Genomic DNA, 17,542 nt, shown 5'->3' with positions numbered 1-17,542 from the left:
TTGCATTAATAGAAGTAATAGGGCAAAGAGGACTTCAGCCCTTGGAGAGGTTGCCTGAGATGTTGTGGAGTGCTCTGGAAACAAGTGTGAGATGTCTAAGGTGCCATCGGCCCCAGAGGGTGCCACACAGATAGATCAGGAGTTAATCTGGAGGGAGAAGGTGTTTAGGACCCTTTTCCCAGATAGTCAAGGCCATGGCTATCACAGCAGATCCCACTTTTCCAAATAAGGTTGAGAGTTTTCCCAAGAATTCCGAAGGCAGATATTATCTCTGCAGGTTTGAACACTGGTTCTTCCCAACCTGAGCCAGGGTGACTCAGATTTTGTAAAATGGAAACAGGAAATATATCTTCATTATAAAATGCTCATCTCCCTTTGCATTGATATTCCCCCCCCCCCCTTCTTTTTTTTTTTTGATGGTATGTAATATGTTACCTGTGGCAGGAACAGGGATGCATTTACAGGGTCATATGTTCCCTGCCAGGTTCTCAAAAAGAAAAGTGCAAAGTGGACAAGTTCAGATAAGCAGCATTTGGGTTTTGTCTCAAAGGAGTAAAAGACAGAAAAGATATTTCAAACAAGGTGCTTCAATGGAAATACTGGCTCTAACCCAGAAAATCCTTGACTATATATGGACAGAGTCCAGGGGAACTTTAACGTCTGTTCTCACATCTTGAATATTAAATTTCATCCTTTTACCTCCTTTCTGAGTTAAATAGTTTACATTTCACTAAGGTTTGTGTTGTGTGTGCCTAACATAATAGTCGTCTACCCCCACCCCAAGCTCCATTGCTTTATCTGAAGAGATGATAAGATACAAACCAATCCATCTCTGCCTTCTGGGGATTGTGCCAGTCGTTAGGGGCCTGCACGTAAACATGTGTAGAGTTGCTGCTGTGGATTTGCCTGGATTTTATATCTAGTCCCCTGGCATTTTCTGTGTAAAAGTACAATTTAATATGCCATCACTTAATCTGCTCAGACATTTTACACCATACAACAAAGCTTCATCACTGACTTCTTTCAGGTGATGTAGTTTTCTTCTTTCCAAAAAACCAGACTCAAACTTTGAACCAAAACTCAATCACCTCATCTCAGATTATGCTGCATTACAGGAGCTACCATTTCTTATGAAGCACTGTGGACCTTCTGGAGAAGTGAATGACAGCACACATTTAAACTCCTCTATCTATTTCCTACATTTTTGACTTTAACTTTACATGGAAGGAAACGTGATGCTTGCTGGTCCTCTCCTCCTTTACTAATGCCAGATATATTTTTTCTATTATGCCCTTTCCCCATGCACAACTTAGCACAGAGTACTGGCTCCTGGAATGGAGAATGAGAGGCTGCTCTGTTGAGCACTTCTCAACACAGACTACATCTATCTCTTTCAACAATCTTCCTGCCATCAGGACTAACCATCAGAAGGTGAGTGAAGAGTATAGTTATTTAGTCTAAAAATAGATTGATGTAACCTGGGAAAGCCTAAAAATATAGTCTAAAAAAAAGACTGATGTATTTTCTTGTATTCCAGTCATATAGGGCTTGATGATGCAGAAAATGATGATGCAGCAAATTAATTCCTGATTCTGCAATGGCTTTTTGGGGGCTGAAAGATTGCCTGACTAAAGTGATGGAGGGGTCATGGGGGACAGTGCAAGTCAGCTTTCTTGGTATGGGAGCTGGGCCAGCCAGAGAATTTGGCTAAAACAAGACATTTGTAGCACTTTCCCGTACCCATCAGTAACTAAGAAATGTGAATAAGGGAGGGTTCATTTTCTCAAATAATGCAAAATTGCACTGGGAGGGGAAGAATTCTCAAAGGTTTTCCAGTTAACTCATCATTACGGTCTAAAAGGCTGACAGGGAAGGATGAACACAGATGGGTTTGTAAGGATGAATCTGAGTAGCCCAGCGTTGCTGCTGCTGCAAGATGTACTGCCAGACTGGGGGAGGCAGGTGAATTACTTAGACTTTGTGCAAGTCCTTGGTATATGGTTTAGCATCAGGCACTAGTGCTAGAAAGAGTCAAAATATTGACATGGAGGGAAGGGAGATGCCCTGCTTGAAAGGGTGGAGAAGCAAGAGGAAATGTGTGTTCCTGGCACAGCGAGGTCTTCCAGGATGAATTGGCAATGGATCTGTTTATAGATTCACAAGTGGGCTTTGACATTCAGCACCAGCAAGAGAAAAAAAAGCCATTCCAAGAGGCTGTGGGAATAGTTTACAGAACATGACTTGGTCTTTGCTTTTATTCATTGGAAGCAGCAGCAGCTTTTACAGAAGTGCTCAATATAAGCTTCTCCCCCTACATGGGCTAGAGAAGGAGGTGACATAAAGCTGAAGAGTCATCTCATGGTTTAGGACACGGCAATCAAAGAGCAGGAGAGGCAGTATGCTGGCAACTGAACATAACCATTGGGGGCACTCACAGGCAGTGAACACAGGCATGCGAAAACAGATAGAGAACAAGGGATCCAAACCTGAGTCTTTGACTGGTGTCAGAGATGGGGGAATCTGTCCAAAAAGGACTTAAGGATTATAGACTGAATCTCTGGGATTTGAGCTCAAAGACTGATTAGCCAAGGTGGCAAAGGAATTACTGATCACTCTGAATTTCACTACGCCAGAGTGAGGAAAGGTGTTCACAACAATTTGGCATAAATTCCCTTTGTAACATGTGGTTCAGGGTTGGGAGGGCAGGTACATGCACCTTATTTGCAGTCCATGACTCCTTTTGCTTCCAGCGACAGAAACAATCCTAACAACTTCCTCCTGTGATGGGCTTCCAAGAGAGGAGAAGTGCAGCATGACTGAGACCTGCACAGAAGTTCAGGAAATCTGGGCTTTTGTGGAGCAGAACATTGTAAAAGGTGGAATGACTACAAACCGTGGCTATAGTAGATATATGTGTGTAGGGACAAAGAGCTGAAGACAAAAGTGGAGTGCAAGTAAGTTCTCAGAATTGTCCTTGGACTGTCCCAGCACAGAGTGGTACCTCTAAATGGGGGGAAACAACAGTTCAAGGCAATTTCTGAAAAGGAATAAGGGTTTACTTTCCAGATCCCACAGAAGTACAGGTGTTAAAACTGGTCCAGGTACTGGCAGAAGGTCGTTGCTCATTAAGCATCACTCTGCCACTTACTAGTAACAAAAGGAGAAGAGGCTTTATGCACTACTGAGAAAATGGATTAACTAAGCATAATTAAATCTGGAGTACAGCGCTGACCTTCATCGGGTTCTTAATATGAAATAAGGTGACAGCACCGGTTTCTGACTGAATGCTGAAAAGTTGAATTTTAAAAGATGGATACTGCTTGGATCAAGAGATGACGTTCAGAATGCCATAGTGGATTCATCTGGGCTTTCCTTATTATGGAAAAATAATGGTGGATACAAAAGCCAGGAAGAGAGAAGCCCTGCCATTAGCACAAGACAAGGCTTGAACTAATCTAAAGAGATGGCTTTAAGCTTGAAAATGCACTATCCACTAAAGAAGAGACTGCTGTGTCCTAAGTGTCTTTTGTCTAGTGTGTTGTATCTGGTTGATATTCTGATGCATGCTGAAGACCTTGAAGGGGAACTGATGAGCTGTTTATAAGTGGTCTGTGATAAGCTCCAGGCAGCTCATCTGAAACTAAAAGAAATGTGAGGAGCCCTGAAAAGAAATAATTTACCTTTCACACATTCTGGGGGAGAACATTAGGGGTGGAAAAGAGCTACTCAAGTTAAGGCAGAACTACAGCATGGAAACAACTAGGTATAAACTACCCAGGAATAAAATTACACTGGAAACTGGAAGGAGTTCTGTCCTGAATATGTTTTTATAGGAGAAGTGAGAAAGAGTTTATGAAAGAGACAGCAGATTCCAAAGAAAGAATAAATATTCCTCAGAGACTCTGAAAAGACAGATGGAACAAAAACAAGCAGGAAGATTAAAAATCCCCCAGGAGGTTTGTGTAAGAGATGGCTCAAACTGGGTTCGCAGCATGAAAACATCATGACAAAAAATAGTGGCTCCTGATTAAGCTTGTGCCATTTGTAATCTGTCCACTGTCCTTTTCTCTGCTTTGTGTTGACTTGGGAAGAGGCACAAGAAGATGGGCAGAGCATGCTTTCCCCTGGAAAACAGACTCCCAAAGACTGTGATTTGTCTCAGCTTTGTGGTGGTGATGTAACTGCTGTCTTCCTTCCTCCGGTGAAACAGCTCCTTTATTTACCGGCAGCTGAAAAAAACACAGCAGAACATAGGGCAAATGGTTAAAAAATGAGTTGTGAGGCTAGAGGGATATCAAGACATTCCCCGGATAGTTCTATTTCCTATAATAAAGGGGCTGATGCTATTTGATAGAGCAGAGTGGGCAAAAGCAGCAAGGGATAAAGCAAACATGAGGCACATCCTGAAAAGGAACAAAGAACAAAAGCTTTGGGGCAGCATGATAGACAGCACAAGGCCTATGGGGTGAGCAAAGAAACCACCTCCTGCTGTTTGATCGCACCGTGCCCTGTCGTATGGGGATCAGTTTGCATTTCCTAAAAATAAACATAAAGGCAGTGAAGTGGCATCTAACTGCAGCTCAGCACATGTATTCTCCTTGTGGAAACTCTTTGAAGCCATCCGGGTCGAGGGAGGTGACAGGACACCCATGTACATACACTAGCAGTTACAGGTCTCCACATATTTATTCTTAAAAAAGATACATGCTGTGCAATTGTGTGTGACTGCACCAAAAGCAAAACCCATTTGCTTTAGCTCCTCTCCAAAGAGCTTTACCCCATCCCTGACAGTGGTCGAGGCCAGGCTGAATGGGGCTTTGAGCAACCTGCTCTAGTGGAAGGTGTCCCTGCCCATGGCAGGGGATTGCAACTGGGTGAGCTTTAAGGTCCCTTCCAACCCAAACCATTCTGTGATTCTATGATTCTATGAACCTAAAAACCCATTGCCTCTTGGATCTGGTGTAGCCCACTGTGTGCACAAGGTGACCCTTATACCACAAAAAGGGTGCTAAAATAATGGTTTCTTTTATGACAAGGCAGGTTCCCTTTTGTGAAGGATGAACATGAATTTCAGATATTCCCAACAACCTGGAATCCCTTTCATTTCAGTACTCCTGTTTTCTTCTTTGAGCAGTTACTTCTTTTGATCCTTTCTGTAGCTCTTTGTTGTATTTCAGTTTTTGATACCAGAGGGCAAATCTTGTGGGAATAGTGAATTTTGAAATAGACTGAACACTTTTAATTTCTCCACTCTAAAATTCATGTCCTCAATCCATGCTGGGTTTAAGGGAATTTTCTTCAATCTGAATGAGTACTCCACAGAAAGTATTTCCCTACCTCCACCCAGAAGTTTGGCCCTGAGTATGTGAGCAAAGCCTTTAGTTCTTGATAAATCTGGGACTATATTGAGTGTTGTTAACCAACATGTTCCCTGGGTGTGGAAAAGATTATAATTGCTTCTTGGGATAAACCCCAAGCATTGCACATGTAACAATAAAAAATGTGCGATAAAACACTAACTTGACCACAGACTTGTATCTGATTTTAGAAACCAATAGAGAATGTAGTGTAAACTAGTAACCTTATTTCATAATATATTCCTGTATGTCAAAGCACAGAATGCCAGGGTAGCTTTTCTATCCGTTTCCAGAAATGAGATTTTTCTGATAATCCAAGAGTCCAGCTCTCACTGGTAGGAGTTACTGCTTCACCTTAGAAACTTCTGTGACTCACAGGGTTCATAAGCCTCCAGAACTGCAATTAAAATAAGGAGCTGTTAAATAGCTGTAAACCTTAATGCAGTTGCTCCAGAGTGAGACTCCCACTGGCTGCCTTGCCAGCCTCAGGAAAGAATGCATGCTTTGTTTTGTTTTTTTCTCAAACGTGCACTGGGTTTAGCTGCTAGATGCTCTTCCAACCTGCAAGAAAGTTCTTCACTTTAGAGTGATTTTAAAGCTGACGTGTAGCAAGCTACTGAAGTGAACAGAGCGAGACTTTTACATGGGCTCGAACTTTCTGCTCCTCTTCCAAAAACATTTAGGGGAACAACCCTGAACTGCTAACTATGGATGGAAACGTGGAATCAGGATTTCTTTCAGCATCCCAGGCCTGCAGCTCAGACTGAACAGCGGCAGATGCAGGGCTCCCACTGCTGTTCCTACGTCAGTGCCACAGGGCTCAGACCACCTGTGCAGCACCAGCATGCAAATTATTCAAGGTAATTAGCAGAAGATCTCCACCTGCTGTCAGTTTCCCCTCATTCATAGAAAGTGTGAGGCTGTGGCAAGCATCCTCCTTGGATGTGGGGGCTTTTTGTTTTCTCTGGAGATGTACTGGAGGGTTTATCTGTGCTTCAGCTGTTGCTGTATGTGAGATGGACAGAAGGCTTAGGAATGCCACCAGCAACCACAAATGACAAATCTCAGGTAACACCAAAGTGCAGATGTACTGAATAGACTGCTGTTTTCTACTACAGAACAACCCCTAATTTTGGTCTGTTCCCATGTGTGACACCATTCACACTCACAGGGCATGGATACGTTAAAATGGAGGTAGAGGGAACAAAGTACTATGCTGTATGAGGTCAGCAAAGGCTGGGCAGTGCTGGCCCCATAACCCCAGTGAGGTGCAGGGAACTGTGGCAGAAACATGTTATGAGGGACAGTCCCTGCCTTCATGTGTTCAGGAGAGCCAGCTTCTTGGAGAGACCATGCTACATTGCTCTGCAGTGTTCTGCAAGAGCAGCAGAGTGACATGGCAGCAGGGTGCTCCTTTTTACCAGTCAGGCAAAGGGACTCTCCTGACCCCACTCTGGTAGGGGACTGGTGACAAACTAGGACTCAGACCTCCAAACTGGCTGTGCCAGAGAACTGTACTGATTCCTCTGTGCAGAGCTGAGCCACTGCTTCTGACCATGAGGTGTGTAAGCATGGGACAGCATGGGGCAGCTGTGGAGGAGGCTCTTGCAGGACAGGTCCTGCTGGTAGCTGCATAGGGTGGAGAAGCTCATGGGAAGGGGTATCAGCATGTCTGGATGTTAAATGATCCAAGATGCTGAGTTCAGTGTTGTGGGAGACAGCAGCAGTACAACTTGCTCAGATGCTCCCTCTGTCCCAAAGGTTTTATCAGTCCCTCTCTGCTGCAGGAGTAACTAGCTCAGAGTTGCATACTGTGTATACTGTAACCATAGTAATACTATATAACTAGGGTTGCATACAGTAAGCAATGCCTGACAGGGTGGCTAAGCTCCCATAAAATAAGGGCCTTCTCACATGGCAGGTTGAAATCCTTTGCCTTTCTCTGTGGATGCTTGCTTCCCTTTGACCCCTCTCTCAAGCTCTGGCCTGGGGAGCTCTCCCAGTCTCCTGGCTGTACCAGGGGACAAGTTTTAACCCTGATATGTGCACTGTGTGATAAGACCTGAAATAAAGGACATCCCCATGATCCAGCCTGGGGCACGTGGTCCCCCCGTGAAACTTGGGCTGTCTCAGGTGGTGTTTGTCCTGTGTCAGTCCACATGATGAGGATCGCCTCTTGTCATAAGACCTGCTATGGGCTGGGTAAGTGTAGTGTGTCCTGGGCCTTATTATTTCAGAGGTGGTGAGCACAATGGGTCAACAGCCCTCATGGTGCACATTGGAGACTCCTGGGGAAGAGCTGCTTCCCTGAGCTTCAAGATAAGATGGTGCACTCAGACAGCATCCTCTGACACAGTCTGTGTGGAAGTGCTTTCTCAGGCTGTCAGGGCTCTTCACACAGAGGAGTCAGGAACTGCTCTGGTGTATCATTGAGAAGTGGTTTGTGCATCAGGGTTTGGCAACATCAGATTTCCCAGTTTTTTCTGTCTTTCAGTCTTGTATCTAGCAACCACACCACGTCCTTTGGAAGGGAAGGCATGCCAAGGTAGTTTCCTGTGAGGAAGCAGAGCACCAGTGTTTTTCGGCAGTGGCTTACCGTACAATGCCTTTTCTTTTATGCAAGAAAAAGTAATGTTTAGAAACAAGCCCAAGCCACAGATTTCAGATCAGGGTACAGCTGGGAAGTGCTTGCCCTAGAACAGCAGCTGGACTGTACTCAGCTTTCTAAAGTAACCCTGCCCAAAATCCAGCCTCCAGATCCCACCCTTCAGGCTCATGCCTCTTTCTTTAGCAAAAGTGGACCTAGAAGCTGAATCTCATTTTGTCTGAAATCTTCACATGTTCTGTGTTCTACTTCTGCTTTCTTAATAATTCCTCGCTGCTACAAAATGGTCTTTTGACCTCTCTCCCTCTTAACCATTGGTTTTCCAAGCCTTGCTCTTCAGGGGTTAAGCAAAGGAGGACTGAGAGAAACTGCTGCTAATTAACTGTGACAGCTGAAATCCTTGAAACTGCTATTGAACTTGGAACCTTGTGTGCTATTGTTCTTAGCTCCTCTGCTGGAGTCTTGCGTGATGGTGGTTTGGATGGAAACATTTTTGGGCAGGTCCTTGGAAAAACAATGGGAAAAAGCCCTTTCAAACAACCCTGTGAAAGCCAGCAATGGCAACACTGACCAGAACTTACAGACTTAATCCATGCATCTGGAACTGAAGGGGAACATGCCCCCCACATTGATGGCAAAAGTCCACCTGCCTGTCAGGGCTCAGGTAAGGCAGGACCAAACACTTTCCAGGACATAAGGACTAACTGATGGTGCGGTATACCTATCCGAGTGACAACTCATTGAAAATACAGTTTGGGTAAAACAGGTCTTTGTTTTCAGCCTACCAGTTGTGAAAGCATCACTTATTGCAAGGCATCTTGGGATACTTTTCCATCATTCTTTCTGGAATCCATAATGAGCACAACAGATCTGAAAGAAGGCTGCAGAGCTCAGTCTGAGCATTGAAGTCTTCTGTTGGATAGCTTTCTATAATTGCTCTGAAGATGGCACAGAGAGTGTGTACATTATCTGGTTTTCAGCCGCTGATAAGCAATATTTGTGTAGGCTGTGTACCTTTGTTCCCTAACTCCATAGATTGGGGCAGACTATAAAAAATAAGTTGCCCTATTATTTCAGCTTTGCTAAGGTTTATGGCCTGCAATCCCTCGATAGACAATCTCTTTGTGTTTGTGGGATAATTTTGAGCAAAGAGGATTTTTGGATATGGCCCAATATTTTTCTTTTGGGCAATTATGGTTTTGTTCCCTTTCCAAGTAAGAATAACATATCCATGTGCATACTTGTATGACCCACTCTTTTTTTTTTAATTAAGATGATGACCAGATTCACATGAATCCAAACAGAAATATGGGGCAAAGTCCACAAGCTGCCTTCTACCTTACATAGGATTCTTTTCTGTTACTACAGAGTAGTATCTCAGGACCCAGTCAGGATCTGCCTGCGAAGAGTGTTTTCTGCTGCTGCTGAAAGCAGCTCTGTTTGGACAACCTCAAAATGCTCCCATTGGGACCCACAAAGGCTGCTGTTCTCTAGAGAAATTATCCCCAGATACGCCTGGTTGCAGCACAGTTCTGTACTCTCTTCCTTACCAAGCAGCACACCCCTCTCCGGCATAAATGTATGCCCAGGTATGGGACAGATAGAAATGACTTCCCTTTCTCAGCATTAGGTCTTGGTTTAGCCACTGCAACAGGAACAGCTCGGCTTCAGGGAGCTCTGGAGTCTCAATTGACTCTAGATGATCCATGTAATAAAGTAATAATAATAAAACCAATACAGGAATATGATCCTGTAAATCACTGAGCATTTCTTAAAGTAAACTGGATCACTTTTAAAGTTTTTAAGATTGATTTAACACTGTCTTTATGGCCAGTTTGTATGCTGTAATGGTATGGCCTAGTCTTCAGCTGATATAAATCCCAAAGGCTCCTATAAAACTGTTGTTTCATTTTTTATTTACAGTCACACTAGTGACACAGTCCCTGTGCTATTTTTATTCAGATAGAGAACTCTTGAAAGTTGTTATTAGAGCATATCACACTCAATTTTTTTGACCTGGGAAACATAAGAAAGCAGATCTTTGGAAGCCTCTTGAATTAGACTGATGCACTTTGATTTGTAGATAACTTCTGATTTGCAACTGTGATTGCTCTTGCAAAATTATCAGGCCCTTAAAGTTATTTCAGGATGTCTGAACAGCTGATTTTATTTGCTTGCTTTGTGATTAAAGCTAATGGGAGCAGACCACAAATTCATGCTCTGTTTCCATATAGCAGAGCAATTACAGGACAGGCTTTGAAAATTTATTTGCAATGCAGTTTCCTATCAGATTTTTACTAGGGAATATGCCCTCTTTTTGTGCATGTATTCTTACTTTTCATGTGTTTAGAGTGTTCATGGGGTTTGTTTATCCTTTAAAGCCTGGCAAGAACAGTTGTCAAAATATCATTTCTGCTCTTAGAGACTAAGAAATAATGTATTGTCTTGCAGTTAGCTAATTTATTCTTAGCTTGATATCCATGTCATGTACTTGATATGGACATATTTGTAATTGGAAAATTCAAGTTTCCATGGGAAACTTAGCAAAAGTATTTCTGATGATACAGATAGGACAGCGTATAGCTCTGGTTGTGATTGTGCGTCTGTACATGAGAGGAGCAGCAGAGTGGGCAAGGGAGCAAATGGAAAAGTTATCCAGGAAGCTGAGCTGCAGCCAGAGGTGTGCTTAGAGCCCAACCCTGAGAAAATGACACAGAAAGGGGGAGAGAACACAGCTGAGCAGTTGTTTGCAATACGGCCAGATGTTGCCCCACATTACTTGATTCCTGCTTTGCTCAGAGCAACTAGATTGGGTTAATAAAGAGGATTTGAATTCATAAAGGGGTTTTGATTATGGAGTTTAGAAAGAATTAAGGTGAACTTCTCTTAATGGAAACAACTAGCTAGATCCCAAATATTATTGAACTGCAGGAAGATAGGGCTGCAAGGAACAGCTATAGGACTTTGGCAGCACAGAACAATAGTACAGTTTCTACAGCACACAATGACTTTATCTCTGTTCCCTTTTGTAAGGGCAGAATGGCTGAGGGAAAACAGTCACTTTCCTGTTAATACAGCTCCTGCTTGGCGCACCAGAAAGCACGAAACTGAATCAAGAGGCCAGCTGCCTGGAGTCATTAGCAATGTGGAGCCAGCATGCAGCTAAAACAGCATGCTGTGGAGCCTGGTGAGGTTCTATATAGCCCCTCATGCGACATGTGGCTGGCCAGGGTCACCCAGGGCACATGTCCTGCCATGAAACTGGTCAGTTGCATGGATGAGATGGGACTGGACTGGACATCAAGCTGTCCAAACCCATGGAAAAGGAGCATCAGCCTTTGGTCCATGGTTGTTGATAATGGCTAGAAATGCTCATTTTAGAAAATGAGGTAAGTGTAATGTTACTAGAAGGTGGAAAGCTTCCAAGCCTGATCCTGCCTCATGCTCCTGCTGTTCTTAGGCCTGAGACCAGACCTTAGTGGCAAGCTTTACCCTGCAGCAAATATTTACGTGACCTTGTAGTCCCTCAAGGGAAAAAAAGGGTTTATGATGGAAATGATGATGGATTATTAAGTGCCGTGGTGCTCATGAGTTGCGCAGCTATAACAACAACCCCCAAACTGGTAAATAGGAAAAAGGCCTTCACTGTCCATATGGTGAGGCAGGCAATACAGCCCTACTTGTACGTAACACCAGAGACTTTCCAAATCCTACTCCAAATCTTTTAATACCTTCAGTCCTTAACAGTTCAAAATTACATCATCATTTCCTCCATTTCAGGCAGAGCTTTACCCCTTTTGCTTTGTAGCTGCAATGCAGTCTAATAGGGCTCATACTTCTTAAACTTAAATGGAAAAATGTATGTCAAGTCAAAACAAAGCACGGTTTCTAGATCTCCAAAGGGGGTATGGAGAGGGTGTCTTGTAAATCTGTATATGGTTAAAGGCAGCTGCAGATTGACATGGACACTTTGAGCTTGTCAGTCCTTTTTATGATGTATAGCTATTGGAGCAAGCCAGCAGTGGCAAGCTGAAGACAATGAATTCCCTCACTTCCTACTCTTACTGCTGAGGACCAGGAAAGAGATGTCTAATCAGCCTTGAATTTGTAAAGGCCCAAACCCCAGTGCAAGCACTACTAGTTTTCAGCTTGGCCATTTATTCTAAAATCTTTCACTCTCTAGTTTCACTAGCAGCAGAGAAGTACAATGAATTGCTTTCTGGTAACCTGAGAATATCAGTTAATGAAAAAAAAACAAAAAATGCTCTGCAGCTATATTGAATTTTCAGGGATTTTTTTCACTCCTGCCCCCAACTGGCTGACGTTAACATTTTTCTAATGTCCTTGAGATTGCAGCAAACAGTTTCCAGGGGGGAAAAACCCCAACAAACTCAAACACCCCAAACAGCTTGAACCACATCCTCAGCTGGCATAAACTGATGCAGCTCTTCTTTATGTAGCAGCTGAGAAGCCAGGGTACTGCTGCTTTTATTTTCAGCTTTGCAACACAGTTACTGTAATAAAAGTAAGATATTGAGATGTGTTTTGCTCCAAGTGACATCATAAGTTAGTGGGGAGCAAGAAATGTGTTGGCAAAGTTGAATGGGGTGCTGTGCACAAAAGTCCATTTGTCACCAGAAGCCAGACTCCAGAATCCATGGAGATGCATGCAAGGACACAGTCTTACAGTTTGTCTCCAGTTTTTATGAACATCAGACTGATCTGTGTATTTAGAAATGGAGAAGGAAAAATAATGATGAAAACACATCTGTAGCATGGTGGCATTTTTGATTATTTAAAATATTTCACTATAAAAGTTGAGTATATAAGAATTATGTCATTGTCTGTGAATACCTACCCATACCGGTATTTCTAAGCAAGCAGTTCCTCACTGATGTTAGAGACAAGTAATAGGTACACGAAGAAAGGAAAAAGATGTAGCTGATGGAAATGATCATGTTAGACCTCCAGGGTCAGCCCCACTCTTGTATTCAGATCTTAAAGTTTTGGCTTAGACACGAGCAGTTCAGATGTTTTCAGTCTCCTGTGAACATTTGAGCAGCTGAAAATTAGGATAAAACGCATGTTGTCTCTAATGAGCAGTGAATGTCATGGCTGAAAGCTGTCTCAGGACATCATCTTTCACCCCAATGGAGAAATCTTCCATCTGGATAGATCTGACAAACTCATGGCAACTTGGAGCCTTCACTGCAGTATAAAGAAGAGTACATCTGGTTTACACCCATCTTTAGGTTTCTGTGCTTTTGGGAAAGTCATAGTACCAGCTCACCCCCAACTGTACCCTCCGCAGAATAATTCCATATCAAAAGTATTTAACAGAGTAATTACTGGCTTTGGTCTTTATCCACATGGTATTAATTAATGGTTCCTTCCTTGACAACTCGTGAGGAAGCATACGCACCCACAAATGGGTTGTATAACACAAGGAGTTTGTGAATATGGAAGTTGCATAGATTGATCAACAGGAGAACCTGAGATGAGGTTGCAGCAGTAATCTCTCCTCTGATTTCATAATTAGGCCACTAAACACGCTTTCAGAGAAGCACCTTCCTCTGCCTACCATTCCCAGTCCAGACTATGTTCCTTTGGTGATGCTGGTAATGTCTAACAGCATCTGGAAGGAGGAGGTGGCACCTAATCTGAGCATGAATGTAGTTGTCCAGGGAACTTTGCTGGCGAGCACTAAAAATCTTAGACACTTGCAGGGTATGAAGTTTTTGAACAGGAGTTTGGGGATCTCAAGTTTGGATTTAGATGCAAATGCAAGATCTCTCAAAGGTCTTGGTAAATATTTGTATTTTATCTGGGAAAAGTGACACTTGGAGAACTGCAAGTCCAGGGCTTTAAGCCTACAACACCAAGTCTACAACTTCGGGTAGAGAGACCCTGTCACTAGGGACCTACTGATGTCAGTGAAGGCTAAAACAAAAGGCCCTATTAAAGTCAGAAGCACTCTTAAGTGCTCCAGAAGCCTTTTTGGAAAAGCTGACCCTGGATTTCGGTATTTGCTAACTGTAAGACCTCACAGTTTGCAGACTTTTCACTTTGGCTGAAAATTATCATGTGGAATTTGGAAGCAATATATTCAGAGGTGAATTTTAAAGACAAAACAAAGATAAAGAACCCGGAGCTCACTGTTTTGTGTAAACTGGGTAGGAACAGTTTTTTGGGCAGTCTTCCTGTATTTAACAAAGCTACATTACATACTTTAAGTGACTGTAGTATAAAAAACTTTGCCTGGCTGCAGATATCAGGCTTGGCAGCAACTTGTTTCTTTGAAAAACTTTGAAAGTGAGTTTAGTGGGGAAGAAGGTGTTGCTAAAGGGAGCCAGAGAAGATGGGGATAGATGTTTTTGGAGCACAGATGTCCTTGTAGCACTTATCAAGATTTCCTGCTTTTAATTTATTCTTGCATTATTCACCTGGAAAATAAAAAAATCCTTAAGTTCATGCACTTCACTGGAACATACTGGTCTCCAAGAGATGTATTAGCTATTTTCACATGGGAATGGTTACTACTTGGCATCTATTCTAAATTTAAAGTGCATTTGTTCAAATTCATGTGTGTTGTAGACTTCTCAAATTGCAGGATTTCCAGTCAGGGTGCATTTGGCCCAGTGTACTCTGCCTGGTTTTGGCTCCAATGCATTATGAGGTTGTTAGTTCCATATCCCCTGAGGGGTAATATTCTTCCTTGGGCACAAAGCCCACTCAGGTCTCTGTGTACCAATAAATAGACTATAAAGAATAAGTGCAAACCTTGCACAGGAACTCCACTGATCATGTCAATACCTTTTTGAGTTACCTTTTGAAAGAGCATGTTTAGTGATGGGCTTTGTATGCCCTGCCCTGTCATGAGAGCTTTGAGGATTTAGTTCTTCTACACAGCTACTCTTAATTTTGGGAAAAGGATTTTTTCATATACAATAAAATCCTGCCAACTCCTTCATCACATTGCCATGGTAAAAGTGCCCATTCAGCCAGTGCAGTTACAACACCTGCACTGTTCTGCTGTCTGGGAAATGTACTGTCTGTCTGCACCTCCAGTTTCCCCAGTGTTCAGCTCTTGTTGGGAATTCTCCAAAGTAAACTTCTTCCTTCCTCTTCCCAGGTGCCATACATTCCTTTTTACTGAGCTGCACAGAGATCCGTGCACTCTCAGTATGAACGGTGACACTTGATGGACAGAGGCGAGGAACTCAAAGACCACTTTGGCTAATGTGATGTGGATCCCATGTAGCAGATTCAAACATGAGTCTGAACATCACCGCAGAGGTCTTGCTCTTGCACAACACTACAGATGCCTGAAATACAGTCCTTGCCAAGAAGAAGAGGAGCATGAGATAGGGCACAAGACTTGACTGAGCTCAATCTGTAGGTTACAGCACAGTGAGTCTGAAATGACCCTCTATATTGAAACCCACAAAAATCTCCCTCAGTCATACAAGCCTGAAATGGCTCTGTGCATTGAACAGATGGGAAAGGAGAAGTAACAGATGAGAGCTTTGCTGTCATGTTTTGCTGCTGTTTGATGAGAAGTCTTTATCAGGAACAGAAACTGAACCTGCTGTGGCTGGGGCTCTAGGCTGGGATTTAAGAAGCACGTATGATGTTTCCAGGCATAGCTCTCCTACAGTCTTAAATAAATCGCTCATTTCATTTACAAAAAGCAGTTCTAGGCCTGTCTTTATCTGTCTTATCCTGGTAGACTAGAAGGCGCTTTGTCAAGGCCATGGTTTGGAAAGTGCTAAGCAAGTTTGGCCAAGGCCCATAGTTGCTCCTGCAATTCAAGGCAGGAAGAGCAGCAAAATTTAATGACATTTTCCCTCAGGAAGGAGTGGGGGAGAGCCTTTCTGGAGCCAAATAATGCCATACTCCATATTATCTGCAAATATAGACTGAATTTCAAGGTAGATACAGTTTGTTTTGTTGTTATCTTTATTAAATGCAAAAATGTGATAACTTCTAAGAAGTATAAAATATAAATTTAAATGACTTAAAATTCGTAAGAAAACTGGTCTCCCACCTGGGAATAGCCTGTGCAGTTTTTAGTGTAAGAAACAGGCCATAAACCCTTCACAGGCAATATAATTAATCAAATATCAAAATTATGTTAAACCAGTACTGATGATAATTTCTAGGGATAAGTATAGTTATTCTGGCTCACAAATAAAAAACAAAAGTAGTTGAAAGTTAGAACCTGGAGAAAACGGATGATTCTGAATCCTCCCTCTATTGTTAAACTGTACAAATCTATTGCTATTCTAATAAATAATCCCGGCACAGAGCATTTTCTTGCCAATATTTTCAGCAGCAGAAGCCAAGCCAGAAGGTTCTGAAACCAACATATTGGCATGGATGAGTTTTTTTTCCTCCTTTTTCTAATATACCATGGAATCTAGTTAAATATTTTTCCACTCCTTACTTCTCCCCGCGTCTTCTGGAGAAAATGTGAGTCCTATTTTCTCATAAAAATATCTTAGCATTTGACAGGTTGGGCGTCTTTGATCCTGAAATGTTTTTGAATGATTTTTCTCCCCCACTTTGACTTTGTAATATAACGCTCCATAAAAAGTATATGCATATATGCAACTTTAAAAGGGGCTCCTTATTTGAAATTAAACTTTTACACCAATTAACCTCCTCCCAGTGCACTATAAAGTGCAGTAAAAACAGTGCTCTTACAGAGACTCTTGCAATTCTCAGATTGATGCCTCCCTGGCTGTGGAACCCAGAACATCTGCTTTAAATTAGCTCTGATGGAAGGTCTACTTGTAAATGCATGACTTAATCAGCCTTACTAAAGTAAATGGCACATACTGTAGCGGAGGGTGCTTCAGAGTCAGACTCAAACCTGTCTTTCTTTTGAAGCAGAGAGGGGGGGAGAAAAGGGGGGCACAGAGGGGGCAAACTTTAAACCAAAGGCGATTTCTTTTTTTTTTCCTTTTATGAGCTGACATTTGCAGACGTGTGGCTGTACCATAGCCAGTCTAACTCCCAGTAATGTGCAGCTGTACAGGGTAAGCCTTGCTCCTCTCCATGCTCAGATACCCATGCTTTCAGACCCTGCTTAGGTGAAGACTGCAGTGTAGCCATGCAGGAGTGTTAGGTAGCCTTCTTGCTTGCCTGCAGGCTCTTGCCTGGCTCCCTGAGACTGCCCAGTTTGCCCTGGAAAAAAGTGTAAGAGCAGCTCAGCAACAGACAACTTTGACTCTCTGCATTGCTCAGACCCTGCTAACCTTTCCTGAGAAAAAGAGCCACAGGCTTCCTGTTGGTTTTTAACAGTGAGGATTGTGAAGGGTGAAGAATTGCAGAAGGTCCTTATGAGGCTGAGTGACTGGGCAATAAAATGACAGACGAAATTCAGTGTATATAAACATAAAGTGATGCATGTGGGGAAAAGCAATCCTAGATTCATTATAAATGATGGGCTCTGAGCTATTACCACCAAGAAGTGAACCTTGAATCAAAACATCAGCTCAGGGCTCAGAAGCCACCAGAAAAAAAAAAGCAAATCAAATGTTAGGAATGATTAGGAAAGGAATGGAAAGCAAAGCAA

Source organism: Pezoporus flaviventris, unplaced genomic scaffold (genome assembly GCF_033815535.1).
Source record: "Pezoporus flaviventris isolate CSIRO_AGI_PZ_B2104156 unplaced genomic scaffold, CSIRO_AGI_Pfla_v1 ptg000036l, whole genome shotgun sequence".
Taxonomy (NCBI): Eukaryota; Metazoa; Chordata; class Aves; order Psittaciformes; family Psittacidae; genus Pezoporus; species Pezoporus flaviventris.
The sequence above is the reverse complement of the archived record's forward strand: the minus strand, read 5'-3'. Positions refer to the sequence as shown.